Here is a 27,986-nt window from a genome sequence, read left to right as displayed (position 1 = left end):
AATACTGTTTATTCTGTTGCTCTTTACTCTAGTCAGTTCAGCTGCCTTTCAACATTTTAAACTCTTTGTAACACCAGCAGGTTGCGTTGCCTTGGCAACCTACTGTATGGTAAGCCCGAAAGACAATGAGTTTCGAGGGCTTGAAAAGTGAGTTTTTCGGCCTGTCATGCGGGCCACTTCCGATGCTGAAAGATTTCTCTCGCGGCTTCGCCCGGGGACCGTCAGCTTGTCATTTCAACAATGTACATCTTCGGCTGGCCAAACTTTTTTTTTCTCTCTCTCTTCCTTTTGATCTGTGAAGCTAAAAGGACGAAAGCAGTCAATGATAAATAACCAAGACTCCCAACGAGCCGCCCCCCCCCCCCCCCCCCCTTTCCCTCCCCTCCACTTTCTACACAACGCGCCGCAAAATCAGTCAGGCGCCTCCCCGAGTCAAATAACTTGTGAAAGGTTCGCCTGAACACAATTATCGCCATTGTTACGGGGAGGTGGGCGAGAGATTTGACTATTTATTGCACTTGTTTATTTGAAGCCAAAGCCGCCCCCACCCCCCCCCCCTCCCCCTACACACACACACACCCTGTGAAAAATGTGAACTCAGCCCATCTTTTCTTCAGTCAAAACTATAAAACCAGTGGCCGTTTCTGGAGACACGTTTTTGCAGATAGCCCCCCCCCCCCCCCCCACCACCACAACCACCATCCAAATAGCCAGCATCAAAGTCTCCAAAAGTCGTTCCTGATTTAAAAAAACTTGTCTTAAATGTTGGTTCTTTCATTCTCTACCCCTACCACCCACCCCCACTGAGGACGCCAAAGTAAACAGGACTGGTCTTTATAACTCCTCAAGTGCACTTCTAAACTTGACTTCTGAAGCTACCCCGCAATGGAACTCTTCCGAAAGCTCCTATTAAAAGAAGCAGAGAACTCGTGTTTTGTCTGTAACGCGCGCGGAATTGCTTCATCGATTAAGTGGGTCTTAATATTGTTCATTGCCTGAGGTTAGAAAATACCAAATAAAATTAAATATATATATGTAAAGAAGGGGTGGGAGAAAGTTGGTTAAGTTGTTTCAGTTCTTTGGGGCGTTTGGGGTATTTTCTCCCCCTGTTGCTGGGCTCCCCGGTGACTTGGGCGCAAACATCGGACCGAATATCTAAAGGCATCGGCTCTGTGTGCACATATGCTACTGGCGATCTTCAATCGCGCGTCCAGTGCTCGGGACTAAATGAAAAGAACCTTTTCATGTAACGGAATCTAATAAATCTTAACATTTCCCCACTCACTTTCTTGAGCTACGGTTAATCCCACCCCCACGAGTGTTTTTTTTCTTTAAAGAAGGGGTCACCCAGAGACACGCATCGCGTTAGAATTTCTTTTTAAAAGTTCCAATCAATTATTGAAGTCAATTCAATCTTGATCCAAATCACTTGAAGTTTTGTTGGCGACTGACCTTATCGGGGTCAAGTGTGTCAGTGATTTTTAAAGCGAATATTAATCTTTTCAGGACTGTGTGAATGCGCTATAAATGGAGCCATGATTCATGCGTCCTGTGCATAACTTGGGCGCTTTGTGCTCTGTGATGTTTTCTGTGTGTGTATACACAGGGAAAGTGTGGCAAATTGTTTCACTAAAATTAAAACCTTCTTCGGCTTTGAAGTGTTAACCCATCGGGGGAAAATGTGTGATTGGTGCCACTTGAAATTAATACACAGATCATCGGGATTCCGTTGGAAAATATTTTGCTTCAGTGAAAATAGACCGCAGCGTTTTATAACACCAGATTGTTTTTATAAATCCAAATCAAATGTGTTGTCAGATTTACTAGGGATGTTTATACAGGTGACATTTGTGACGCACGTTCTGAGGCGCTGATATTTTACCACAGATGAAGGGAATTCTAATCCGCTCGACATGCATTTGGAAGATGTATATAAAATGACGTGATTGATTAGTGATAGAAATGGTTTATAACCAACACGTTTTCCTGCTCACTTTATGGCAGCCATTTCTGTTCAGTGCATCACTATCCTCACCACTGCAGATGATAATCTGTTAACTGCCCATCTCTCAGCTAGAGTCGAGCCAGTTATGTGTTAAGAAAGCTCATCAAGAAATCCTAGAGTGCCATTATTATAAATATCGTATTTTCCGGATTAATTAGATCTGGTACTATAGCAAACTTTCCCTCTACCCCTGCTAATTGTATAACCCCACCAAGTGCATAAAACCGATTGAGAAAAAACAGTTTCGCTCTCAACAGAGTGCCACTGTGTTGTAGTAGCAGTAGATTCTTTACCCATTTGCCTGGCCTGGGCTCGAGCTACAGGACTTAAACCCTTATTAGTGTCAGAAGTAGGCTTACATTAGCACTGCAATGAAGTTACTGTGAAAATCCTCCCGTCGCCACACTTCGGCGCCTGTTCGGGTACACTGAGGGAGAATTCAGAATGTCCAATTCAAATGACCTTGTGAAAGGGACAGTAGGTTAGACCAGAGGGTTAAGTGATCAGTGCACAGACCGAGGTAGTGTTAACTGATGCGGCCTGATAACGCTGTTGCAGTTTCCCGCAAACATGAATTGTGTGAGTCTCAAAGGTATTGTCTTTGAACACCAAAGAAGGGCCACAAACTTGAACCTGGATTTAAAACAAAGACCTCCGATATGTGGAGAATTTATGCAGTTTGGCTTACCTGCTAATTTATTATAACGCCAAATTTTAGACGACCGTATGGGTGGTCTAAGTGTCCAATAGATAAATCATTATTTTCCTGAAATAATTGAATATTATGCAAACCCCTCTTTCAATTTCTTCATCTTTTGTGACCTAAGAAAGTTGCAACTATAAATGCTGAAGTATCAAACACCAAGCAAAATCGTATTTGTTTAGGTCAGGAAATGTCTTTTTGCAGTTCGGCTGAATGAGAATCCATTAATTAGTTTTGCTCCTTAAAATCATTATTTTTATTCTATTAAAATCATATGCAGATAATTTAGGAGTACACTCTCCAACCTTATAATGAACGTTCAAATCTATATTACAAAGTTTGATTCGCTCAAAATCGCTTCATAAATTGCTCTCAATCTCAACTTTTGCTGTTAGGCTTCGCTGTTTCGAAGTTATGAAATTAGTAAGACCACAAACATCATTTCAACTTAGATTTTTTTTTTAAAGGGCCAATGTCATAGGCTGAAAACATAATAAAAACGCGCGAAGGTGGGCAAAAACCATGTGAACCTGAAATCGGACCCGTCTATGTTTTGCCCGATCATCTCAGATGTTTAAGATATAATAAAATATTATATTTAGCACGAGAAAAGAATGCACAGCCATATCTATCTGAGACCCCCCAAAAACAATGATTAAAAAAGATATGAAAAATCAACTCTTAATGTCAATATGGTGAGTGGTCAAGTATTCCTCAGAGACAGTGTTGCAGCCATATGGAATATACGCATATAGAGGGGGGGGGGGAGAGAAGTATTGCATAATAGAAATATATCATGTACACTTTTAAAAGATAGAAAGGAAGAAAGGAATGAAGGAAGGATGAAAGAAAGAAAGAAAGAAAGGCAGAAAGACAGAAAGAAAGAAGGAAAGAAAGAAAGAAAACATGACAATCAATAGGTTTATATTCGTTCTTATTTACAGTATCTGTGTTGGAAGAATAGTGAGACCAGGTGAGTACCAGTTATTTGCAGACGAATTAAAAAGTATTGAGTCGGGATGGCTTAGGATCGGTAAGCTGGTAACATTTTTCCTGCTGAGGGATTTTTAAAAAAATGTATATATGGTCTGCTCTCAAGTAAGGAAGCTGATACCTTATAAACTGGGCAACAATCTGCGACATTCCTGAAAGAAGATATCTTTGGAATAGTTGATGCGTCCCAATTAAACTGTAGACAGAAGTTAGCTAGGTACCGTGATCGATGTTCTGAGTAAGATAAATATAAGTTAGTGCACTCCATTGGAATTTATTGGGAAGGTAGCGTGTATATTATTTGTTTTGAAGACTAACTGAAATTGGACTGGTTTTGAATTGTGATGTTGTTTTAAGTAGGTATGTTTATAAATTGTATAGGCTGTATCAATCCAACTCGAATACATTGCAACCAACTGACAATGTGTCCCTCCATCGATTTGCATCCATACCCCTCTTGTTAACATTTTTAAAGCGTATATTCACACTTTCACTTTGCTTTTGCGTTATTTGTAATCATCTATCTCTCTGTTTATCTAGGTATCTGTCTATCTGTCTATCTCTATTGTTATCTAGACCCGTTATTTCGCATTGGGCTACACAGATAATACGGTTCTTGAAATCTCAACACCGCCCAGCATGGGGGCACTCCTGTCAGGGCTGATTGTATTTTAAGGCAAACATTTGTGCACACAAATCAATAAACTAAGGTCAACTTCTATTCAGAACAATTGGTTGCTGGTTCAACTATCCAGTCATCTAGTTAGGGTTCAAGGACCTGTAATACACAGTTGCATTGACTTTATCCGTGGGTCATGTTTGCTTGTATTTTAAGCGAATATTTATGTTCTTCACCAAAATGAATATTTCTCCATAAAACATAAATGTGGAAGGTAGGAAGAAATTACAACACGTACGCTTCAGGACCGCACAACTTTACACTGAATGGAGCATCCCTTTGCTGTTAGATTACACCATCCAGTTGGTTGTTGGACATATGTTCGCATGAATTAGTTCCCATTCAGTTGCACTAAAATGAAAAACGCATGTTTCACTTTGGAAAACGGCCATTATTGTAATTAAATTGTACGTGTCTTTTTTTTTTAATGGTCATCTTGGATATATGTTGCTTGGCCATGAATTTGGCTTGGAGTTTACTGGATAAAATCTCCTTTATTCGCCAAGAGGAAATTTAGATGGATTAAAAATTAATTCGGAGGTTTGCTCCTGGTTTAATAGAAGTATCTTATGCAGACTTCAATAAGGCTCGCAGTGCGCAATATTGGAACATCAACCATCTCTCGGGTAATTAGATTTGGTTACAATTATTCGTTCCTATATTTTATGTCCAGAACATTTTTTAGGAGGGTAACACACATACTGATGATTTGCAGGTACTTTCGTGGTTAGATTGACGTTGAACGTGATGGTGCCAACACTTCATACTGAAATTCTCAAATTCTGATGCCTTTCCTCTCCTTTATTCTGTTAAGTTCTACCATCCACGCCATCGAAGGGGTGCCGGAGTCCTAAGAGAAAGGTTCGTGGTGATTTGCCTGTCTCTTTGAGAATTGCTGATTTGGGTAAGTACTGGAGGAGGTAATACTTTTACGGTTAGGCTATTTGGAAGTAATCGATAGTCGAGCTTTGAAACTTTCAACGTCATTCGAACTTGAGGAAAGATGATGCAGCGGATATCAGGGGCCATCTTTGAGTTAGCTCTGGTAGAATCATGTAGCAGTATTGAAACGATTATTCATGGCAGAGAATAACTTTCGCTTTCTAACCATTTAAGATACAGTTCGTACATTTCAAAGGGAGGGGAACGATCTTTTTTGCGCTGAAGACACCCGAGAGGCGAACAATTTCAACCAAGAGTTAAGGGTATTTTGATGTGGGTTACGCGCTTGTATTCTTGCTGCTGGGTACCAGTAATGATTTGGCAGATATGGTTTGCGTGGCGTTGTTCTGCATGCCCTATAGAAATTATGGCGCCAAAATTACTTCCTTCTGGCTTCAAAATCATCAAGTGATTCTCAGGAAATTTGGAATCCTGTCATTAAATAATTTTATGGAAAATCCCGAAAGAAAATGTGGTTCCCTGGTCTCCCTTTCCAATGGGTTTTGTGTAGGATTGGATTTCATTCCATTCAGTGACCAGGCCAATATTTTCCATATTCCATGTTGGTGGTGGGGGGGAGGGGGGAGGGGTTGGAGGCATTGTTGGCTGGCTGTTTCTGTTTAGTTGTAATAGCATGTGCATTATCTTGGTAAAGCTGCAATCTTGTAGTCCATGATCTCCTATCTGCACGATTGTGGAGATAAGCTGTTTCGCTGTTTATTTCCGAACTCGGGTGGGGATGGCAGATTTTGAATCTGTCGGAACTGCCCTGTGTGTTGCTGTAAACATCAAACGGTATTTTTCTCTGTATCATAGCAAACCTTATATCTGCCCACCTTGAGTGTGACGTACATCTTTCCTTCACACTACACAAGTGCTGGCACTTTCACCCACCGTGTTCTATATTTATGAGACTATATGCTCTATGTTTCTATATTGTGCTTAATGATAATTCAAATCAGCGACCTCCACAGTTCTTCTATTCCTCAATATGTAATGCGTATTTCCTATTACAGGCCCTTCGTTATCAAAGTATAAACCTTTGTTGGGCCGCTGTTGCCCACGTTGCAAAATAACCTTTGAACTACAGAGATTTTACTAATTGATTGGTTTCTAGTAATCATTTTTGATCATTGAAACTATGATCCTATTCGCCACATACACGACTAGAGCTTTCAGTTTGAATCATATATGTTGTGATTAACGTGAAGATGATGCTGAACTTGATTATTTTTTAAATCGAGTCGTTATTTCAAACAGGGAAAACAAACTTTCAAGACACCCCCCCCCCCCCAAACCCCCTCCCCCCCCCCCCCCTTCAGCCCACCCAACAACGTCTTATTAATTGGCCTCGCTGTTTTTTCTTTAATTTCGCCCTATTCTGGCAGCGAGGAATGTCTGAAATAGTCCCATCTACTCTGAGGGAGTTTGCTTTATCTGCCAGGGGATGGTTTTCAACGATGCAATGAACTAGTCTTGATCCACGATTTCCTCGTTGGATGCACGTTTGAATCAAGACATGCATCCTTTAAAGCGCACCTTTAAGATTCAAGAATGGGAGGTGTTGATACACCGCGTGAAAGTCAGGAAAGGTACAATATGCATGGGCTGATTACTCGTTCCAGAATGCATGCCAAAACATTCTCAAATTCATCTACCAAGTGTGTCCTCGGGTAGGTTGACGTGAACACTTTATACTCTCTAAAAATTAGATAATGTAAACAGTTTAAATAGCTCCCTTTGTTTAATATTCCAATGAATAACTGAAGTGATTTTTTTCACACAGGACAATTATTGCATATCCGCCTCACGCTGTGCCGACGAGATGGAGACAGCTTTATTATAAACAGGGCTTGTATTATTTGAAGAATCTTTTTGGAAGTTTCTCCCTATGCAACAAATCTACGACTTACAAACCGTTGGCTTCACCCGCCCAGTGAAATTTCACTTTCAACCTCCGGACCGTCGGCAGTTTGATTAATTTTGCAAAAAGTTCCCCTTTAATAAGCGGAACAAAGTTGTTGACATTTTGGTTGCAATTGAACCAATAATTGTAAACTCTCCCACTTGGAAAGGGGAGGGGGGGGGGGGAGGGGGAGTTGCGATTTCATGACGGAGCTGCCCCTTTCCCTTCGTGAGCAAAGGGTCTTCAGAAGAACGGATAGAAGTCTTTACCTTTTTGTTTTGTGCATGTCGGGCTTTGACAGTCAGAAAGATGAAAGGGGCCGAAGCGCCACCAACGAACAAACCAAACACCTCCCTCCCTCCCAGCCCCCTCTTCCTGTTCACATCTCATTCCCAAGGAGCCTTAAGAGTCCCGAAGGTCTTTTGCTGAAATTCCCTGCCGCGTTTCCACTATAGATTCGAATCACTTACGACATTTATGTGAGAAATCAGTCATGTGCCATCGAGAGTGAAGTTGGCCATTCTGATGGCGAGAGTTCCAGGACTGGCGCTCTGGGTCACGGGAGCAAAAAGACATTTGTGCCTCTGCTCCATATTTTAGAAATGACAAACTTTCATTCCTAGCAAGCGGCAATCCCCCCCCCCCCCCCCCCCCCCACCAGCTGAAAGATCTAATGCAAACGATTTATACACAGATAACAAAATAATAATTAAGGGACCCGCGCGTTCTGTGAGTCCTTCCGAATTTATGAGGGAGGAGTGGCACATGGAGAAACGTCTCGTGGTAACATTGTGTCAAAAATACCGAACTGCCCCTGGTTTAAGGGTAGGAGGTGTGGGGTGGGAGGGTGAGGTCAGCTCGTGTGCAATTAATGTGCCGCATTAATAGTGTCTGGGATACCAGTCAATGGATCGAATTAGATTGATAAGATTTACTTTTTTTGAGATAGACGTCTTTCAACCCAGTCAAGCTTTGTCACGAAGTTGCGAACGCGAAGTAATGTTCCCTTCTCCGAATGGGGATAATGTCAACTCGTTCACCGCAAGACATCCTGATAAGTTTATGCAAGACGTTATTGTTGCAATCAGTTAAAGTGTGAAGCTTACGTACACGTTCGATGGAGGGGGGCGGGGTGGAGGGGATTCAGGCTAACTTCCTTTTTAAGTCATTTTCTATTGATTTTGTCAGCGAATGTTATAATTAGCGCCACTTATTGCAGTTTCCTGCTGAACACTTAGGCAAGTGTACTGGTAAGAAGTTGGAAGGGAGAAGGCACCGCCTGGGTGTTCAGAATGGGTCCACCAACAGCGGAGCTAATTACAACCCCTCTGACCGATCCACGCACAGGCTGGCACAAACCTGCGATTCTCTCAAGTGTATCTGCACTGGCTGGGGGAATACAGCGAGTACGCGGGTGCTCCCTTCAATATCAAGAATAACACCGGGGACTGGCGCCCCGGATATTTAATCAGTCCCCCCCCCCCCCCCCCGCCCCCGCCCCCGCCCCCCAGTCACCCCCCGTCCAATGCAAAGACCACCAAACAATTATTCGCAATCTCCCTGCAAGGAAGTTCTTTTAGTAATTGATAGTTTGTTACAGGGAAAGAAGATAACACCGAGGGCCCCTTTTGTACCTGTTGTTAATGCACCAGAAAATATGAAATATTTGCATCTGTAATGGCGGTTCGGCCAAATGGAGCGAGGAATAATTCTTCCAAATCCAATATGCATCAACATACGTATCAATATTTCCTTCTAAGAAATAATACGAATGAAAGGGAAAGTGACTTACCCAGAATGCTGACCACTTTGCCAATCATTTAAAGGAGTATGGTTTGGTCTAACTCATCTAAGCGGTTACTGCCCCTGTTTTCTTTTTTGCAGACTGGTGTGCTCTGCTTCTAGCCTTGATAAAACTTTTTTTATTTGTGGGGGGGGGGGGGGGGGGGTGGAAGGGGCGGGGTGGTAGATGATATTCACTATTAAACTGTTTCCCTCTTTACAGCCCAATGACCTTGATCCTCTCAACACCACCTGTGCAGTTTCTGTACATACTCAGCAACTTGTTACTGAGGCAAATGGAGGATGGGGGTGGGGATGGGGGAGAGAGAGACGTTGCTCTGACAATGACTTCAAAAGGAGCAAATCACCATTTTCTCCCATTTGTTATATGAACGTCAGGTACTGTAGACCCTCCGTTAACATATATCTATTAGGCATATATGAAGAGCAGGAGAGTTCCTAAAGAGATTTCTCGTTATTCATCTGTGAAGTCGCTGTAGCTACACAAAGAGTATCAGCTGCGTTATGAAAAATGGCCCAAAGCTGAGAGAATGTCACAGTGGTCGCCGTATTATTTTAGCCCTTCAAAAAAAAAATCTCTGGGTAACTTCACTTCTGATGAATTCATTTTTCTTTCTTTATAAAAAAAAAGAGAGACGGCCGAGATTTTAATCTGTGGCCATATATAACATGGGTGACGATGAAAAGGTACTGTCAGCCGAAAAATAACCAGATGGTCATATCTGTGGTGAAGCCCTGACTTCCCAAGGTAAACAGGGGCGGCAGCTGGCTTGGAGTTGGACAAACAGAAAGGCCAGATAATATTGCTTTTAAAGACAAGAGTTCGCCAATGGCCTTGGAAAACTTTGTTCGGTTGTGATATGGATCAGTGGGCCGCGCTTTGGTAACACTGCATTGGCTCCTTCTCAGAGCGATCTAATACTCTCCGATTTAACAAATTTATGATTAAAAAAAGTGCTCTGGGGGTTTGGTAAATTGAGAGGAAGGAAATCAAAAGTGAATGATTTTCTTTAAATTCGACTCTTTAAACTCAATGTGGGCGAATGGCAACAATTCCAAATAATATCAATTCCGTCTTCACAAAATGATATTTCGGAATTGTGATATTCAATAACAAAACCGCTACCTTTAAGACCAAAGCCCCTTTAAGAGCTGTAACATGTATGGTTTGATTTGTCAATGATAGGCCGTGTAATTGCTTGGAATATTAGAAAATACAGTATTTAACTCTCCCCTTCTGTCCGATTTGCAAATGTATGTTCCAATGTAATTCTCTATATGTTTAAAGTGTTTCAGCATTGGCACCATGCAATTTCAGGAAGGAAACCACAAATTTCTTCCCCTGTCCTCAAATGACACGCTGTATCTCATCAATATAGATTAGCAAATCCGTTGCGTACTTCTTGCTCTATATGTTCACTCTCAGATTCTTGGCTTTATTACTGTGGTGCTAAGTGTGGTGGACTCTGGATCGAAAACTTCCACAAGCACACAGAGAAAATATGCACAACCGCAAACACAAACAAATAGATCAAAGTAAATAAAATACAGTTTCTTACATGCCCATAGGCACAATGAAAGTGATTAATTTTACTGGTTTTACGAGTACAAGCTGTCAAATGGTGGTGTCAAATGAACGACTATTGTATTTGGCACAGTCATATAAGTTTGTTGCTATTACTTATATACAATATATTCAGTTCAACTTTAGGTTCCGTCTATGTTACAAATATGAGGGGAGTTTCATCTCACTCGTAGACTGGAGTTATACTGTCAGTTGCCAATTGTTGCGAGTTGCACTACTTAGGACAGACCCTTGAAGCCCCTGCATATAAACACTTGGGAGCACGAGGAGCCCAAGAGGCTGCGTGAACATTTTTAGGTGGGAATTCTCAGGGGACCCACTTCAAAAATGTTGAAGGGTATCTTTCCAGGTCGTTTGACGTGCAGCTGGAGTTGCGCTGCACTCCGGTGGGTTTGGAAAGTGGGGTAAGCGCGCGGCAGAGCTTTGCGTATTCTTATTGTCGATTTTGGCGCACTGGACAAGGGAACCCAAAGTTTGCCCCAATTTAGCCGCGCGTGTACACCGAGAATTCTGATGTCAACACAAAAGCGGCAGCTTTGCCCTCAGGCAAAACCTGGTTATAGATTTTTTTTTAAATGTACTGCAGTGGCTTGGTAACTACCAACTGGATCATTTCAGCTGGTGGCACCAGTTAATTTGATACCGGGACCACAGTGCACAATTCACATATTTACAGCATAAACCGTATACTGTCACCTACTGTACAGCAATGTTACTTTACTTCTACTATTCAAAACTCCAGATCCAACCTCCTGAGGACTGCCGATTGCAAATAAACAAGATAAATGTGCAAACTCTGCATTGCAGAGCGCGCTCCCAACCTGGGAAGACTCAATGTATCCGCGAATAACACGTTGTAAAAAATAATGCATTAGGTTAACGTGACCTCCTTCCAATTCAGTGGAAGGAAACATTTTCACTTCATTGGGGTTTGTTTCATTTTCTCTCTGCTTTTCTTAAAGAAAACAGACTGCGGCGCGTCGGACGGCACTTCAAACGATCTTTAGGTTTGTCCCCACTGTGCATTTTGGACGTAAATGAAATGATGCAACAAATTGAATCTATTATTTGGACGTGAGGATACTGTATAGGATATCGACGTGCTGAACACATATTGGAAACAAAGGGTGAAAGTCACGTGTTTCCAAATGCAAGTTGTCGCTTACTTTGAACTTGCACTATGACAGGACAAAACTCAATGCACAAAAAATAAATCCGCTGGCAGCATCTTACCAAGGGTATCACCTCCCCTTGGTTCTGATTAAATGCATTCACTCTTTCGCACAGTTTTCACTAACTGCATCCGAAAGAAACAAGCTGTTTCGAAATCAACTCAAATTATCATTAAAAAATAATTCACTTCCGATAAATATAGAGTGCGCGTAGATGCCATTAAGCCGCGGGCCTTAACGCATTAACCAGTTAGTCGCCAGTTGGCGTGAGCATGATGGGTTAAAGGGGTTAGAATAACTCGGGTGAATGGCTTGCAGGATGCTGTGATGTCATCCTGCAGCCAGTCCACACCTGATGGATTCACGTTCGTTTCTTGCAGGTGTTCAAAATTCAAAACTTTTATTGGCTGTGAACTGTAAATAGACCCATGTTTTGCCCTTTCTGTTAAATTGTACGCACAGTGCAAGCATCGATGGTCAAAGCAGTTTTCATGATTATCACAATACATGAGTTTGTTCGACAAAAAGCGGGGAGACATGCAATGTCTCTATCCTATCGTGCGCGGAAACATAATGGGCATGTTAATGGGCAGCTGATTGAAATCTGAGCATGCACTGCTAAGATACAGTGCAGTGTTTTCTTATTTGTAATCGATTACAACGGGGACATTTCAGTTTGATGCTACGCAACGGTGTGCAGCATTGGAGTTGCTTGCCATGAAAGAGAGCGTGCATCGGCGTATGACCCCCCCCACGCATATCGTGTATTGATTATCCTCAATGACACAAGAGTCGACAGAGGGAGCCACAGTGAAATTGCATCCAGCTCGGATGCTTGAGAAGATTTGTATGCAGACAGATGAAAAGTTATATCTCTGACAGGTTGAAAGCAACCTGCCATTAAGAAATAAAGCGAGCAGATTAGCTTTACCATGCAGGTATGGCCCTAACTGCTTTTATGCATTTCTGCCACAATTGCCAGCAGTGAGCAACTTAGGTCTCCACAGTCAACATTTTCGTCCGCGTTCTGTCACGCACATTAATTGCCCCATAAATTAAGATATAGTGTGCATAATATAAAGTAACAATATGCTTATATTCCACGTGTATGACTTAATTAAGCTATTTGCAGCCTGATGCTGTAAGTCAACGGGTGTGCAAGTGGATTAACAATATACTGTCTTCATATTCTCAGGATGGTGCATAATTACTTTACTGGCGGCACATATCAATTTTTGATGATTACAGAACACATGCTCCCTTTACCAACATGCACTTTAGCAATTCTCCTCTGTGTATTAAAACTAATTTCTTGTTTGGGAATAAATAGCAGACTCTAAAAACAAACGGTCAATGCAATTGAAATTCGAAATGTATTTTTTTTAAAAACACGTGTAAATTTGTATTCGTCCACTGTTTAATTTACACTTTGATTGTTTTGCCTTTTTTTCTATGTTATTTAATCAGAGTAGAACAACGTGCCTCACTTAGGTCTGAGAAGGTTGGACATGCAACACCCCCCAGTCACCAGAAACCTTTGGTGCCGTCAAACATGCCCAGGAAGGTGAGTTTGATACAGGTAACTACTTTGACACAAAGTATATCCTCACATGGCGTAGTGATTTATTTAGTACAGAAGGAGATTAATAATTTAATGAACGCGCTTACTTTTTCTTCCTCCCAACTGGATCGCAAGAGGGGGGAATTAAATTAAGGGAGTGTCTGGGTTCAAATAGGCACCAATGATATCCCATGTGGACATTGCACAGGGAGGTTTGATCAGAGTCTGTTTGAATAGTCACATTACAGAGCACTTGTTTTACCACATGTTCATGAAATTTGTAAAATAAGCAATCGAATTATACCACTTGATTGCATTAGCTTCCATCCCAGTTCTTTATATCTTCTTGTCTTTGTTGCGAGGCAACAGAACAAAACTGGTTACAGAAATTGAATTACTCATAAAAATGATTGACATTGCCTGGCATTCTATTTTAATATTCATAGATTTTGAGAGAGATAAAATGAAACTTGCTTTATTCGCAATCAAAGTGAAAGGAATCAAAAAGAATAATTACTAACATATTTCTAAAATAAGGCATTCTAGGGTGTTTCACGATGGTTGTACTTTGTGGCTCTGATTAATAGAAGTCTGTCGTATTGTTGTTGTCTCCATGGATGTCATGCGGGGATGAGCAACATATTCCAACTATACAGCATGAATTTTGAGATTAAATTGAGATGAAGGGGGAAATAGTGCATATAGTGCCACAGCTGGTATATCAAATGAATTGTAATCTAATGTTTTTGAAGGCTTTTGAAGCTCCAGCATTGGCCTTTTGCACATTTTTGTCTGGAAAGCCTTGTGCGTTTTTGTACCTGTAGCAGGTGACATTGACGCAGAGACATCTGAGTGACAGCGGGAGTGAAGAGGAAATCTAATAAAGCTTAATAAGCCGTGATAGCCTAGATGTCATTAAACCTACAAATAGACGCTTCAAAATAACAAAAAGGTAAATGTCTTCATTAGTTGCATCTCCAAAGACCACACAACATTTCATTAATTTATAATTTATGATTGTTTGACAAATATTAGAAAGTATGTAAATACGGGAGACATAATGACTTTTCTGCGGGAGACCAGAAAATGACCCAAACTGTATGATGCCTCATAAAGTGTATAAAAATTAATTTATGAATCTGGAACGGTAGTTTCACTTTGCACAACACACCGTGTAACTCAAGTGCGCAATAATGCAGACAAACTAATGTCAGCTATTTTAAAAGAAGGGAAGGCTGTTTATCTCTTTCACAACTTACACGAGGTCAGGGCGGCGAAGTCGGTATTATTTTGTTCCTTTTGCATCGCACCTATCTCCACCATATGCCTTGTATTGCTCCCTTTGATATTACCAGCATCGTCCAGGGTACACATACAACGCAGGGGCTCAATTCTGATCACTAACTCTTCAACACTTTGACAAAGAGGCACCAAAGCATTTCGGGCTGACTCGTTTGTACGTGATGATTAAAACCCGTTGTACATCCAAAATATATCATGTATTTCTTTTTACAAACCATCCAATTTTATTTTGATCAACTTAAAAGGTGCAATAAATGACATAGAACACGCTGCAGCATGTAGATACTTACTTGAGTGCACATTTATCAATCATCTCATATAAAAGTCTAACGATTAAAATTAGTATGAATTAATCGCATTAAACCAGAAAATGCCGGTTACAGGATGTATGCAAATAAAAACTGTGCGAAAATTAAATTGACAATAAAAATTGCTGTTTTGATAAGACAGCTCGTAATCTATACAATATTAATATGATGAATTAGATGATACAACCATTTATATAATAAGTTAAATCGAATTCAATTTGTTTGCAAAGCTTATCCTGCAAGGCTCGCCTGCAAATATTTAATAATTTGAAGATATTTATTGAGAAGTGTTCAGTTGAAGGAAAACACAGCCAATATCATAATATGAATAATACTAGGGAGTAAGTATGAGATTTCCCGCATTTCTTTTGTGGTAAATTAAACCCCCCATACCTATTTTAAGAACGGTCAGCTTAGTTTACAAAAGCCATATTTCAAATGCAACTTGCTCACCGCCACCTGCCATTGGCTAATTAAGTTGCTGAGCGAATTGAACCTGGCTATTTACGGTGATTACCTGAAGGTTTCATCTTACCAAAGCCCACTTACCTGCAAAGTCCTTGAATAGTTTTGTTTGGAATTCTAAATGCGAAGTGGTGATCCAGAAGGTTAATAATTTCGCAGAGGCTTTAACGAACATAAACGAATTACTGAGGAACTCGTTTGTTCAACTATTTGCCTTAAATTTTTACCTATGTGGTCAAATCCGTTATGTTTTTTTCAGAAACTAAAACTTCAGAGTTTTTTAAGCAGAGGTGCGAGAATCAATCTACGTCATGTGTTGAAAAATCCCAATAGTCCATGTAAAGGTGTAGCCCAGCAACCCCCCCCCCCCCCCCTCCGCCACCCCATAAACACAGTTGAGGAGGAAGTTACCTCATTGAGTAACCTCGTGAATACTTCAATGTTCCCGGTGTTAAAAGTTACACCACGCGACCTAAAAGAGAAGACTTCCTACTGAGAGAGTTATAACCACCATCCTTGCTCACCAGACATATTAAATTTGATACCTCAAGAAAGCACGCACTTGTCACACACTATTGAAAATCGATTTATGACACAACAATATGAAACATTTTGCTACAGATATCGTGGCCCTGCTGATCACGTGTAACATCTGCATTAAATCGTTGGAATAATCTAAGAAACAAAATGAAACCCTCAAGTGTTTCGAATGCGTTTATTACCTGTATTCAAAAATTTACGGGCGGGGCTTTTAAAAAGGTGAGAAAAAATGCAAAGTTCTGGGCAGTCTTTTTTGAATCAGAAGACCATCTTTGTGGAATAAATGACCTATTTTTTAATCAACGATCTATTTTAGGCATTTATACAACCGACATATCTATGTGACTGTTAGCGTTAGTTTGTCTTCTGGACAGAGGATAAGGAAGGTCACTTCAAGATGCAGGAGGAGTAGAACTATGATGCATTTAAACAGCAGAGAGGCCTTACCTATTGTCGGCGTGCTTGTAATGTTTGTGAACACATATATAGTATCCAGACATGATATCTTCTTGTTCTTTGCAGAACTTATAAAAGAGTGACCTACACTGCCGTATGATATATGACAGGAAGTGTCAGCACAACTTCAGTGAGATTTCAATGATCTAACGTAATCATGTTCAACTGGTGTAGTAGGTGCAACATTTCAGCGAACCGTTTTGCCCATTTTGAACCGAAGGTGAGAATCCCTGTTTCACTGATCACTTTCTGGTTGTGTACATTCAATTTTAAATACCCAAATGGCTTCGGTGCTGCCTATCCCCATTCGTTCTCGGAGTAAGCACTGAGGACTGCCATGTAACCTGTTGCTGAACAGACCTTTTGGGTTGTGCTGATATCCAGGTAACATTACAACTGTCCTCTATCTTTCATTAAAAGTTGACCAGACGGATGTAATCGTTTTAACACATTTACCGGAGTTCATCTATCCTCAGCCCCCACCCCCTCAATCCGTCTTTCTTTATTCCGAAGACCTTCGAAGTATAATTTTCTTGAAGCTTTGCATTTTCTCATATCAGTGACAGTTTCCCCGATGTAATCGCATTCTTTGACACAACATTGGCGATTGCGACACACCAGTTTACGCTCCCAATCTATACAAGAAAATCGAATGGGTATAGCACACTTCTCTGTCACACAGTATTTGTTATTTGCGTGTTGCCTAAAGCGTCAGCACCCCCCCCCCCTCCCCCCCTTTAATTGTCAAACAAGTGTAACATGGAAATTCTTGTGTAACAACATTGTGTTCAGACAAGAGAGAAAAACTGGGGGATACTTTTGTGTGGCCTGGGGCAGAGTGGCACTCGTTTTGTTTTTGACGGTATGGTTTTGATAACCGAAGGTGCGTCCATAAAACAAACTTCACTCCAGTGTTAGTTTCTGTCCTATCGTCATGCTTCCTTCGAGACTGCCAGATGATTTTAAAAGGCAAAAAAAATGATAAATAGCGTCGAAGATCTAATCGCTGGAGGGCGCGTTTACCAATTCATAATCATTTGTTCATGGTGATGTATGGCGCTTTCCCTTAAATCTGAAAAGCTTCCATTTGAAGGTGTAAATAGCTTTTTTCTTCGGTAAACCTTGCTGCATTAGGCGTGATTGATCTGATGTACAATTTGTCCCAGAGTGCCATTTTAGAGGGAGAACACAGGTTTAGGAGATTAACAGGCAGCCATGTTTCATATTAATGAAGTTGAGAGATACACTAACGTGGCGCTAATTTAGTTAGTTGTTTCTGCTGCAATCGCCCTTATTTGGGTTGTATTAGACCCCCGTGGTTGTTGCACACTGAACTGAGGAAGTAAGTTGCGATATCTTTCCAGAGATAGCTGAACACCTGATGCACAGAAAACAAATATTGACTTGTGCTCCAGAGGTTGCAATCCTGCTTGAGATGCTAGAGTTCCAAGAGATTGAAACACGTTTATTGCTGCAAGAGAATTTGGGCTGAAGACAAAACAAAAATACAAGCATAAAAACAGAACAAAATGTACACTCACTATTCCACAACTATATTAACCTGAGCACAGAGCTTGAAAGAAGTAGGCAATACATCGTTCTAATCAACGCCTCCCAGTTTGTTCATATTAATTTGTCTGGACAATCGGGAGTATTGCAGGTTTCTTTAAGTATAACATTTTTAATCTGTTCCTTACAAGAAACCAAGTAGTGGCGAGTGTCATTAATCGCACATATTTGCTTTTCTCTCAATTGCATAGAAAAACTGCCGTTTCTCAAACTGTGGAAACTTCACAACAAACTCCCGCCTTCTCGCAAGTATCGATGATTTTAATAATTCTATATTTTCACTTCATGATTGGCAACATGATTTTGCTACAGCCCCCTTGGTCTGTTGATGACCTCGAACAACCCCGGGTCACTCAGCTTGTTACCGTTGCTGTTTAGTTCCACAACACTTAATTACAGCTGACCCTGAAGGGATGTTCATAGCCACCCCATTCCGGAATTTAAAAAAATATCCTTCAGAAATGTCCGCACAAAGAAACCCCCTCCCCTGAAAAAAGATCTTGATTGCACATTAATTGGCATGGACGTGAATACACTGACATAATCAAATGATATGTGTTGAAATCAAACATGTAACAACCACTTTAATTTCTGGGCATTGTGTGTCCCTGCTGTGTGTAGAGTACGGTGAGCCGTCAGAATTTGGCTGGAGTACTGGGTGAATATAATTGCAGGCAAAACGGTGCGGGTGCGTTCTGGCAAGTTAAAGGAAACAATGGATTGTGAGCTGCGTCTTTGCTCCATCTTTCAGTGTTTCTCCTTCAAGGTCCAAGATTTTAAAACACCTAATTTTAAAACAAATTGTCGAAATGTGCAGAGCGTAGTCTGCCACAGCCCTTCTTTTGTGTGCACAGATAAGAGTTTCTCTGAACCACGCGTTTTCATCAGCGCGATTAATTAAACACAAAGCGATGAGTCAGCTTTGACAAAGCAATGTGTGATATTTGCTGAAAATGTTCTCTCCCCCCAAACTGCCCGCCACTGGTATTCAAGGTTATGTTCATTTATACGTCACTTTCGATCAAGTAACATACAACAATCTTCCTCGAATTCTACAGCCTGACAAAACCGTGAATGACTTTAAATGTTTCCCAAGAACTTTTGTGTTCCTGTCGATTTATGTTCTTTTTTTTTGCACAAAATACGTTTTGCAAAGTGTTTTTTAAAAAAAGATTTGGAAACGTTGTTACAAAGAAAAGGACAAATTAGAAGAAATTTTCTGTGATCAAAGGGGGAACAGAAAAGCAAGTATGGGCATTCAGGACGCTTGACTTATTCAGACAACTGCTTTGGAAAAGAAGGGCAACAAGCGTGTCTTATATTCAAAAGACGGTTCTATTCATTGTGCAGGTGCGAAATAGTGTGGCACATTCTGCCACATTATGTAAAGGTTGTTAGAGATTAGTGTTCAGACTTAATAACTAAGGCGCTTGATTTACATTGTAGAAAGCCTCTTCATCCGTGAAAGCAAAATAATTTAACGCGTGATCATTTGGAGTGCGGCTGATACCCTAATACTTTTATTGTGTTTTAAAACTGCTGGAGGACTTTCAGTCGCTTCTTTAGAAACCTATGATTTACACCCGCTGCACATATCTTAGAAATGAGTATTGACACGGTGTGTGTGTGTGAGAGAGACTGAGCACGGATATGTGTGTAAGAGAGAGGGGATACAGAGGAAGGAAACGGAAGGGAGTGGTCAGAATGAGCGAGGTAAGTAGCGCAATTGAGAAAAAAGAATATAAAAACACACCAGTTATCGTATGAGCCAGGCAAGTTTTGGGGAAAAGAAACAATTAAAGGTAGAAAGGGAGGTTGTATATAGCACACTTAAACGGACATTTAGTTGCTTACTTGTATGCCGACCTTTGCTATTTGAGTTCGTAAACTGCACCGTACAATTGATCCAACTATTATTAGGAAAAATATAGGTCCTCTCATTCTTAAATGTATGTGAGTCATGTGATCATTTAGTCATCATAGCTTGCTCAGGATAATTTTTGAAGTAATAATATTAATCATTCAAATAGTATCACAATGAAGTTGCGTTGTAATTTAATTGCTGATACATGCAGATACATATAATCTTTATTAATATATAACATATGCACATACGCATGTGCAGATACATTCCCAAAACAATTAGTGTTAGCCTGAACATAATGTCAGCAGATTTCAAATGTTCTTGTATTTAAAATAGGACAACCTTTGCACACTAAAATGAATATAGGAGAAAAAAAAAATCGAATATGCAGAGTAAATACGCAGATGAATGAATCTATTATTAATGGCTGATATTGTATATTTAAACAATCACTGTGATTCATTGTCTTTCACATTTTCTGTTAATCGAAGCTGCATTCTAAATTGTGCTATCATTATCGTATACCTCGTGTCTACGTCAGAATTTCACACCACGTGCAAAATATTGCCAAGAGGACACATGGACAGTCCAATTTTAAGGAGAACGCTAATATATAAATACTTGGCGTTCACACTTTGACAAGAACGTGAGAAAAAGCAATGAATATATATTTTCCGCCAACTGCAGTAAACTTTGTTCGAGGTGCTGGTGCACAGTTTCGACATCTAGTCATGCAAAAGAGCCCCGTGGGGATGTATAGTTTCAATGCATTGTCTTAGAACGTAGCTTGCGTTTGTCGATGTACTTAACACGACGAAGTTATGTTGAATCTGGAATAGATGCAATTTACTAAAAAACAAAGTCGAGTCTCCTTAATGTACAAGCTGCTAGTTAAAACCTAAAGGAGATTGTTTCCACATAAAAGGTCGTAAGTCAGTCCATTGCTGTCTGACCCTCCAGTTCCTTGTTAAAGGCATCATTCACACAACGTCTAACAAAACCTCCTCAGCTTTCACGGAAATGTTTTTATTATTCTAGTTTCTTACATGATTCGTTAATTAAGAAAGCTGAATGATTAGAATAGCACCTGCGTGTTGTCAGGACGATTTCTGCATACTAATCTGTTCATCTTTATATCTAGTAATAATAACATAAAATAAGACATTGAATAGAATGCAAAGATTTTTTTCTAAGGCTTCTACTAATCCCCTATTAAAGGAGTCTTGTTAAATAATTCAGGACAGTTTCCGGAAGTGGGATTACCGACTCCATTATTTTTCAATGAAATGATATTTCACACTCAAATGAACCTCTGTATTTCTATAACAGCTTCTGAAAGGTCAGCCTCTATTTTCCAGAAATTAGAAATCTAAAGGGGAGCTTGATTCTTTTATGAACACAGGATGACAATAATCTCCTTACTCGCAGCCGTAATTAAAAATGCAATGAAGAAATCAGGCGTTTTTTTTCCTTCTCCAATGTGGCACTCCACTATTTGACTACATACATTGAAATATAAATTTGAACATTTCTACTCGGTCACTGAACGCACCACTCAGTACATGTTCAAATTTCCAATAATCTTACAGTTTTAGCAAAGCTATGTTGATAAATGTATATTTGTAAAGCTATGTATAAATAAATGACAGCTTTCAAATTCACCGCATGAGACAAAAACGTAAGCTTGAAACTTTTGGAATGGAGTTGGTTTGACCAAAGACAAGGAAAAATGGCAAAACGAGGCTTGAACTAATTAAAATCCTGTTCTAACAAATGCGATTGCAAGAGCAGAAAAATACAGAAACATATTCGTTCGAGTGCTGTTAAAATATAACTATGTTCCAATTGTTTGCCTTTTCTCTCTCTCTATATATATATCGATATATTATATATATGTGTGTGTGTGCGTGGTTTTGATTGTTTTCAAATAATTCATTGAAATGTATGTGTGTCATCACACACACGTCCGATATACATATCAAAGTATCCACCTGCAAATATGGGTGAAACTAATATGTTCTATTTGCACTTTCCCATTCATAAACGAGATATCGCATAAAAGTAACATTGCAATAAGAATCATCTTGACATAGATTTGCGATTAAGACATGCTGCATAAACAGCAGACTGGCTATATTTGTCATTTATGAAAAGATGAAGTTTGTATGCTTGATTGATTTGTGTAGAGCAGCACCAGATGCAAGTATAAGAGAAATGCTTGAGCTTCGGAAAGCACCACTACACGTTATTAATCTCAAGTTTGGAAACTGAACATCACCATATGTACACCATCCGACCCTAGCGTTATTTGAATGGCAATTGAATCCCTGTACCCCGAGGAAGGACTTCAAAGTCATTTCACATTTTAGGGGCATACCAAGTTTTCTATAAACTGGCATGCTGCAAAACTATTATAACTCGGGCACATCATCTCACGGCCCTGATGTGGTCATATTTATTAAAATCAATAAAAGTTGCACCAAAATGCAGGCGTTGATATTTCCAGCTAATTCGAAATCTGGGTTTCCGAACTAAAAGTCTAAATTTTAGCTCTAGCTACAATACTGCAGAGCAACAATCGTTTTCTAAAGTCGATATTCGTGTCGAAAAAAAACATTTTCTTAAAACCAGTTAAATTATCCGTGGCTTTGGATGAACTGAATGACATACACTAGATCACCTATCATGCTTATTGCTGTAATATTTTTTGCCAATAGGTCAAGAAAATAAAATGTGTATTTGCGTTGATTGGGTAATAAAATAGAAAACAGTGCTGGATCAATTGGCCGGGATCATTTAGGCGAACACCACCTTGCTTTCAGTTGATTTATTAGAATTTACACTTTGTTCCATCACACTTCCTGCATTTCAAACGCCAAATTGAAATATTGGGCATTTTAAATGATACTGTGCCATTTTACAATCGCCCCACTGAAATATCTCTCGCGGTGAACATGGTTTAAAGTTCCGTTTCAACGTTTTGTTGGAAACATGACTGTATATATGACTTTAAATAGGGCCAGCGATTGATACAGCCGCAAAACACTAACCAGATTAGTTTAAATATTTATTGTCGTGGAACGCACGAAATCCTAGCATGCATTGTGTAAGCATGAAATGTGAGTGTTATTGTGTATGCACGCTGAAGAACTATCCCAATTTAACAACATACCTCTATTATTTTAATATCTAAAAATATACCATAACGTTATTATTGTTGGGCAACATCACAGACTAAGTTCCCTGCTTGATTATTTTGTTATATACATGACAAATGTAATTCTTTAAGCATTTAAGCAAAGTCAGGATATCAGGTTTACTGATGTCAAAGCCTATTCCATTGCTGGTGCGTTTTTCCTCAGCATGATTCGACCCGAAGCAAGGAAAGGAGAGCAAATTTCACAATATTTTGGAGACTACTCTTTTTCATTTTCACATAAAAGGGCGGCAGACAAATAAAACTGAAAATCGGTCTTGAGGCATAGATGTTGAATTGTGTTTCAGGAATGTCCGTAAAATTTTATATATATATATATATTTGAAATATTTTGAAACGTTTATTGCCTATCTGGGAGAGCCAATAAATTTTAACTATCGTTTAGATACTGTGGAGTCTCAGTTGAATGTTTAACAGTCAGTTAAATAGTGAGTTGTTTTGCCTTTACTCGCCAGCGCGTTTTTCGCTCTCCTATTTGGGAATAGTATTCACCACATAAATATCTTATGTTACCATGGTTTATTATGATCTGTATAAATCAACGTATGCTTCACAACTTCAAAGGCTTACCGAAGCTATACGGTCTTAACAAGTCATGTGGGTGACATTGACGACGTCAGAATCTTTACCAGGGGTGATCGCTTCCGACCAATATTGTTCCTTAGAAGCGATCTTCCGCTAGTCCTGGTTCTTATTAGTTTGCGAATAACCAAGAATTATTAAACCATAGGATACACATTACATTCTGGCGGTAGCTTCTGAACCTAAAGTTTTAAATCATATCTTGTTTCATGTTTAAAGCTAAAATATTCAAAAATCGAATGGATGTGGCAACTGTTCACATTGAATCCACGCCTGAAACTAAATGATAGACAAAGACACCGAAATAAACGTGGAAATCTATATATTTTTTAAAAACTTAAGGAACTTGAGGAAATTGAAATCGCTATTTATACAATGCCGCATTCATTATTGATCGCATATCACTTTCACCTAATTCCGATCAATGCAGTGCAGTGACGGGACTGGCCTACTCTTGCAGAGCGTGGCGAGGGTATTGGCTCAGGAGATTGCTACTGAGTGAGTATGAGGTTATTGTGCTTTAACCGATGGATGCTAAAATGCTGTTTAGATTATACATTCTGACGTCACGAACCATGCATATTAAACATAAGGAGCAAGGCACCGAGAATTTGAACGGCCGTACAAAATCGAAAATCTGCAATACCAAATGATTACCTCAAAAAGTAAGATACTGAGTATAAATATGAGTTGATTGCTTTTTGCCCACTTCGGAGTTTTGCATTTTGGTCTCCGCATTGTTTAGGGGTGCTAGGCCTTATACATGCATTGCTTTGTTGTCACGACTTATCAGTGAATGGACGTTAATTAATGCTCTCCAGAAGCTTGGATGGAGTGGATGATAGGAAGCAACAGGGGATGAATCCCTCCAAAATGGTTTGTCAATGATGAGAAAGAAAAGCCAGTGTCAATAAAAGAACCACTAATGATGGCCACACGTCTCTCACCATGTTGTCCAACGTGCCTTTCCATCTCTTGTTGACTATAGTCAAGTGTAATAACTGCATATCCTCAGTCAAGCATTATAGCCTTTCACCGTGTGGATTAATTAGTAAGAGTTGTCACCTCTTCATTTCTTTCTGGCCACCATTTTGGACGAATTTCAAAGTAAGCAACTGTGTGAACATATATATAGGGAATGTGGGATTAGATTTCGATTTTCACCGTTCTGATAATTTGAGAATTCAAGAGGTCCTTCGAGCTTCATAAATTAGAGACGGCACTAAAAATTGTTAAGTCACCGGAAAAATTGCTTGCTCACTTCACCATCAACCATATCGCAAAACAGAGCGCATGCGTGTAGCTTTTTTTCAACACGCTTCCTCCGAATTGTAGCATTGAGCTTGTGGTTTTTTTTGTGATACGCTGGGTTTGTGGAGGTGGTGGGGAGGGATTGGTTAGAATGTACCTGATATGAGTTTGCTAGTTGAGTCGTTGCTGCTACTTCCCTGTTCCAAATATCTCCTTCAAAACAAAACCTTTCCACTGATTTGAAACTGACTAAACAATAAAGTGCTAATGGAAGATATGCCAGAGTGTGGCTGCCCAATATATCATTGATTTCATTGTCGTCTGACCTCTTCCAGACAAACCTGTGCCTGCAACACGCTCATAAGATAGGTACATAAACGCTCAATTGGTTTTCTCTGTATTGATTGGGGCAGCATCTCAGTCGGACTGATACCACACGACTCAAAACAAATTGAGTTAAACGGTACGATTAACCAACATTTTAATGGAGTGAGGTTACATCTTGAAGTTATCGTCTACATGTTGCGATTCACCCACATATGATATCATGCAACGCAGTCCCTAATTTTTTGTTTCGGTTATGGTTATATGAGGAAATACCGCCCCTCGCCCCCGCCACCACCCTCCAGCCATTTAACATCTACATTAAGTGACTCGCTGTCAGCACACTCCGAGTAACTACTGGAAGAACTTGCTGACCTTAAGAGTCACCAGTGTGTAACACGATCGTTGAAGATGTTGATTAAAATAAATATCTCGCACTTTATACTGCAATTTGATGTGGTTTTTCTGTACCCATTACGATATTTTATTAAGAACCACGATGGACAATAATTCAATAATTCAATAATTCCTTCCGACTTGATTGACAATAATGCATTATTTGCCTAAGGCCGTGGTTTCAATTTAAGGCCCCAAAACGTCCATGCAAAATACAAAAATGCTTCCAGGACTTGAGGGGGAGGGTTTTACTGGACGAAATTCTGTAATCATGGTAATGAATTCATTAGAAAATTGCTTTCCTGCAAATTGCAACTTGCCTGTCACGTTGAGAACCAGCTATTTGCGAAACGAGGAGGCTGCTAACTTATTTCACTGACAATTTACGCAAATTTGGAAACGATTGATTTGCGGCGCGACGCTATAATAATCCCACCCGAAAGAATTAATGATTAAAAGTTGGGTGCCCAACCTAAGGTGGACTTTAACATGGAAACTAACTGGACGAGTTGTGGCCAGTTTTGAAGGCGAAAGGGATAGAGCTATGAATAGTTTAATTAAAACTAGCTTATATTGTTAAACAAGGTTTTGTGAAAAAAAACGGCTGAAAGAATCTGTTTCAGGTTGAATGCTTTTTAACAGATTCCTTTTTTGCTGGTGTCAGGCGCAATGTAATGCCCAGCACTTCTTGTATAGTGCCGATTTGCAGTATTCTTGGAAAAAAAAACCGACATAATCAAAAAGTGAAGAGTAAACAAAAGCTGCAGACATTACAAGCGATTGTAGAGCGTGGGGAGGGGGGGGGGGGGGGCGATGGCGGTGCATTTATCCAGAACTCGGCCCTAAATCCGTTCAGGGATAGTAAACAGTGAGGGAACAGTAACCTACATTTAGTGCCCTCTTTTTGTTTTCTCAAGTGCGCCAAATGATTCTGCTAATAAGTTGTAAGCTTAACAGGACGACGTGTAATGAGTTATTCGATTTCATATTGCAACACAGGTTATTTTATTGTGACGGCTGGATTTACCTTTCAATGCGTTGTTCAATAAAGTTTGTTTCAGCCCCCAGCTCACATTTAAAAAAAAAGACTTTGAAAGACGAAGTAGTGGAAGGCGACTTCGCTAATAGAATTGGATAGAATGCAAGGAACTGAGACGGGAAGAGCAAATATAATGCCTTTGAATAATAGATTAATGCAACTTAACCTTAATACAACGCTGGAGTAAATTGCATCGAACAAAATGGCGACCGTGGAAGAGTTGGACACGCAAAACCCGGGATTTGTTAATGAACATTTCTTAACTTTGATATTACATGCTGTAAGAAAGCAAAAGGGTCGAGTTTAATGCAGGGTGTTTTATTTTATGCAGGTTCAAACAGCAGGAAATTCATAGATAATTATCCTACTCATAGCACTTACAAAATAATTTATGCCCCTTTATGTCGTCACTCAGTTCCTATGATAGTTATTCTAACATTTTGAAGTTTCTGAAATACACTAATGTTTGTTCAGGAATTTGAACAGATCCGGCAGCACAACGTCAACACAATTGCCGTTCAGTCTAAAACATAGCAACAGTTCTAATATTGCCCTGTCTGCTCAAGGTAGTAATACAAGTCTTTCCATCTTTTATCTCTTTAGAAACGGCTCAGAACTAACGGACAGAAAACGCTTGACAGAGAGGAGAACAAATCGCTGACAAAGAACGCTTTCCGTTTCATCAGAGTCGTTAAGACGACATGGAAGAATCCCTTAGATAATAACTCCCACTTCAAAGACTTCTGCCTTGAATAGAGAAAGTACCATCCTTTTTACTCAGCCACAAGGGTTTGCACTAAAGAGGACTCGACTGTTTGGTTATTTTTCACAGTGTTTATTTTTCGCCATTCACCGGGTACTTGTATAAAATAAACAACAAGACAATTACTAAAAGACGAATTCCCAACTTATCTGCTTACAGGGCCCGGATCGAACCCGCTGGGCACCCTCTCCGAAGAGCCAAGGCAGCTCGATTCAGTCTATCCCTAATCCGCCTGAGAATTCGTCCCAACCCCAAAATATTAAAGATTATGACGAAGTGAAGATTGACTGTACTAACCTAGCATGAAACCAAAGGTCAACGCAAATGTATCTTAATAGAGTGTCTCGAATCGAGTGTGCCTCCTTTGAAGACAGTTTGCTATTGCTCCGTTCATTACCATAGCGATCCTAGCGTGCGGTGCTGATGTACCATAAAACTCACACTTTGGAATTCTAAAACCCGGCTCTTTGAACAGCCCGAGTCTGATTAGAATCCTTGTGTCTTTTATATTCTTTCTCATTCTTTTGGGGGGTGGGGGGGGGGGGGGGGGTAGAGAGAACC

At 40.0% G+C, this 27,986-nt stretch overlaps 2 long non-coding RNA genes across 3 annotated transcripts; one reads left to right on the top strand and one right to left on the bottom strand.

Moving 5' to 3' along the window:
• Positions 1-7: 7 nt before the first annotated feature.
• On the bottom strand, positions 8-9,145 carry LOC140389612 (uncharacterized). Its single transcript, XR_011934428.1, has 2 exons — positions 9,021-9,145; positions 8-301 (listed from the first exon to the last, which is right to left on the bottom strand). It is a non-coding gene; the product is annotated as an uncharacterized lncRNA (long non-coding RNA).
• On the top strand, positions 3,581-27,947 carry LOC140389613 (uncharacterized). 2 transcript variants are annotated; one of them, XR_011934429.1, is made up of 5 exons: positions 3,581-3,681; positions 5,195-5,284; positions 13,256-13,352; positions 16,487-16,640; positions 27,266-27,947. It is a non-coding gene; the product is annotated as an uncharacterized lncRNA (long non-coding RNA). The 2 variants fall into 2 exon arrangements; XR_011934430.1 differs by lacking the exons at positions 3,581-3,681; positions 5,195-5,284 and adding an exon at positions 12,582-12,726.
• The last annotated feature ends 39 nt before the right edge of the window (positions 27,948-27,986 follow it).

Source organism: Scyliorhinus torazame, chromosome 14 (genome assembly GCF_047496885.1).
Source record: "Scyliorhinus torazame isolate Kashiwa2021f chromosome 14, sScyTor2.1, whole genome shotgun sequence".
NCBI lineage: Eukaryota > Metazoa > Chordata > Chondrichthyes > Carcharhiniformes > Scyliorhinidae > Scyliorhinus > Scyliorhinus torazame.
Note: the sequence above shows the minus strand (reverse complement) of the source record. Positions and strands in the feature narration are given on the sequence as shown.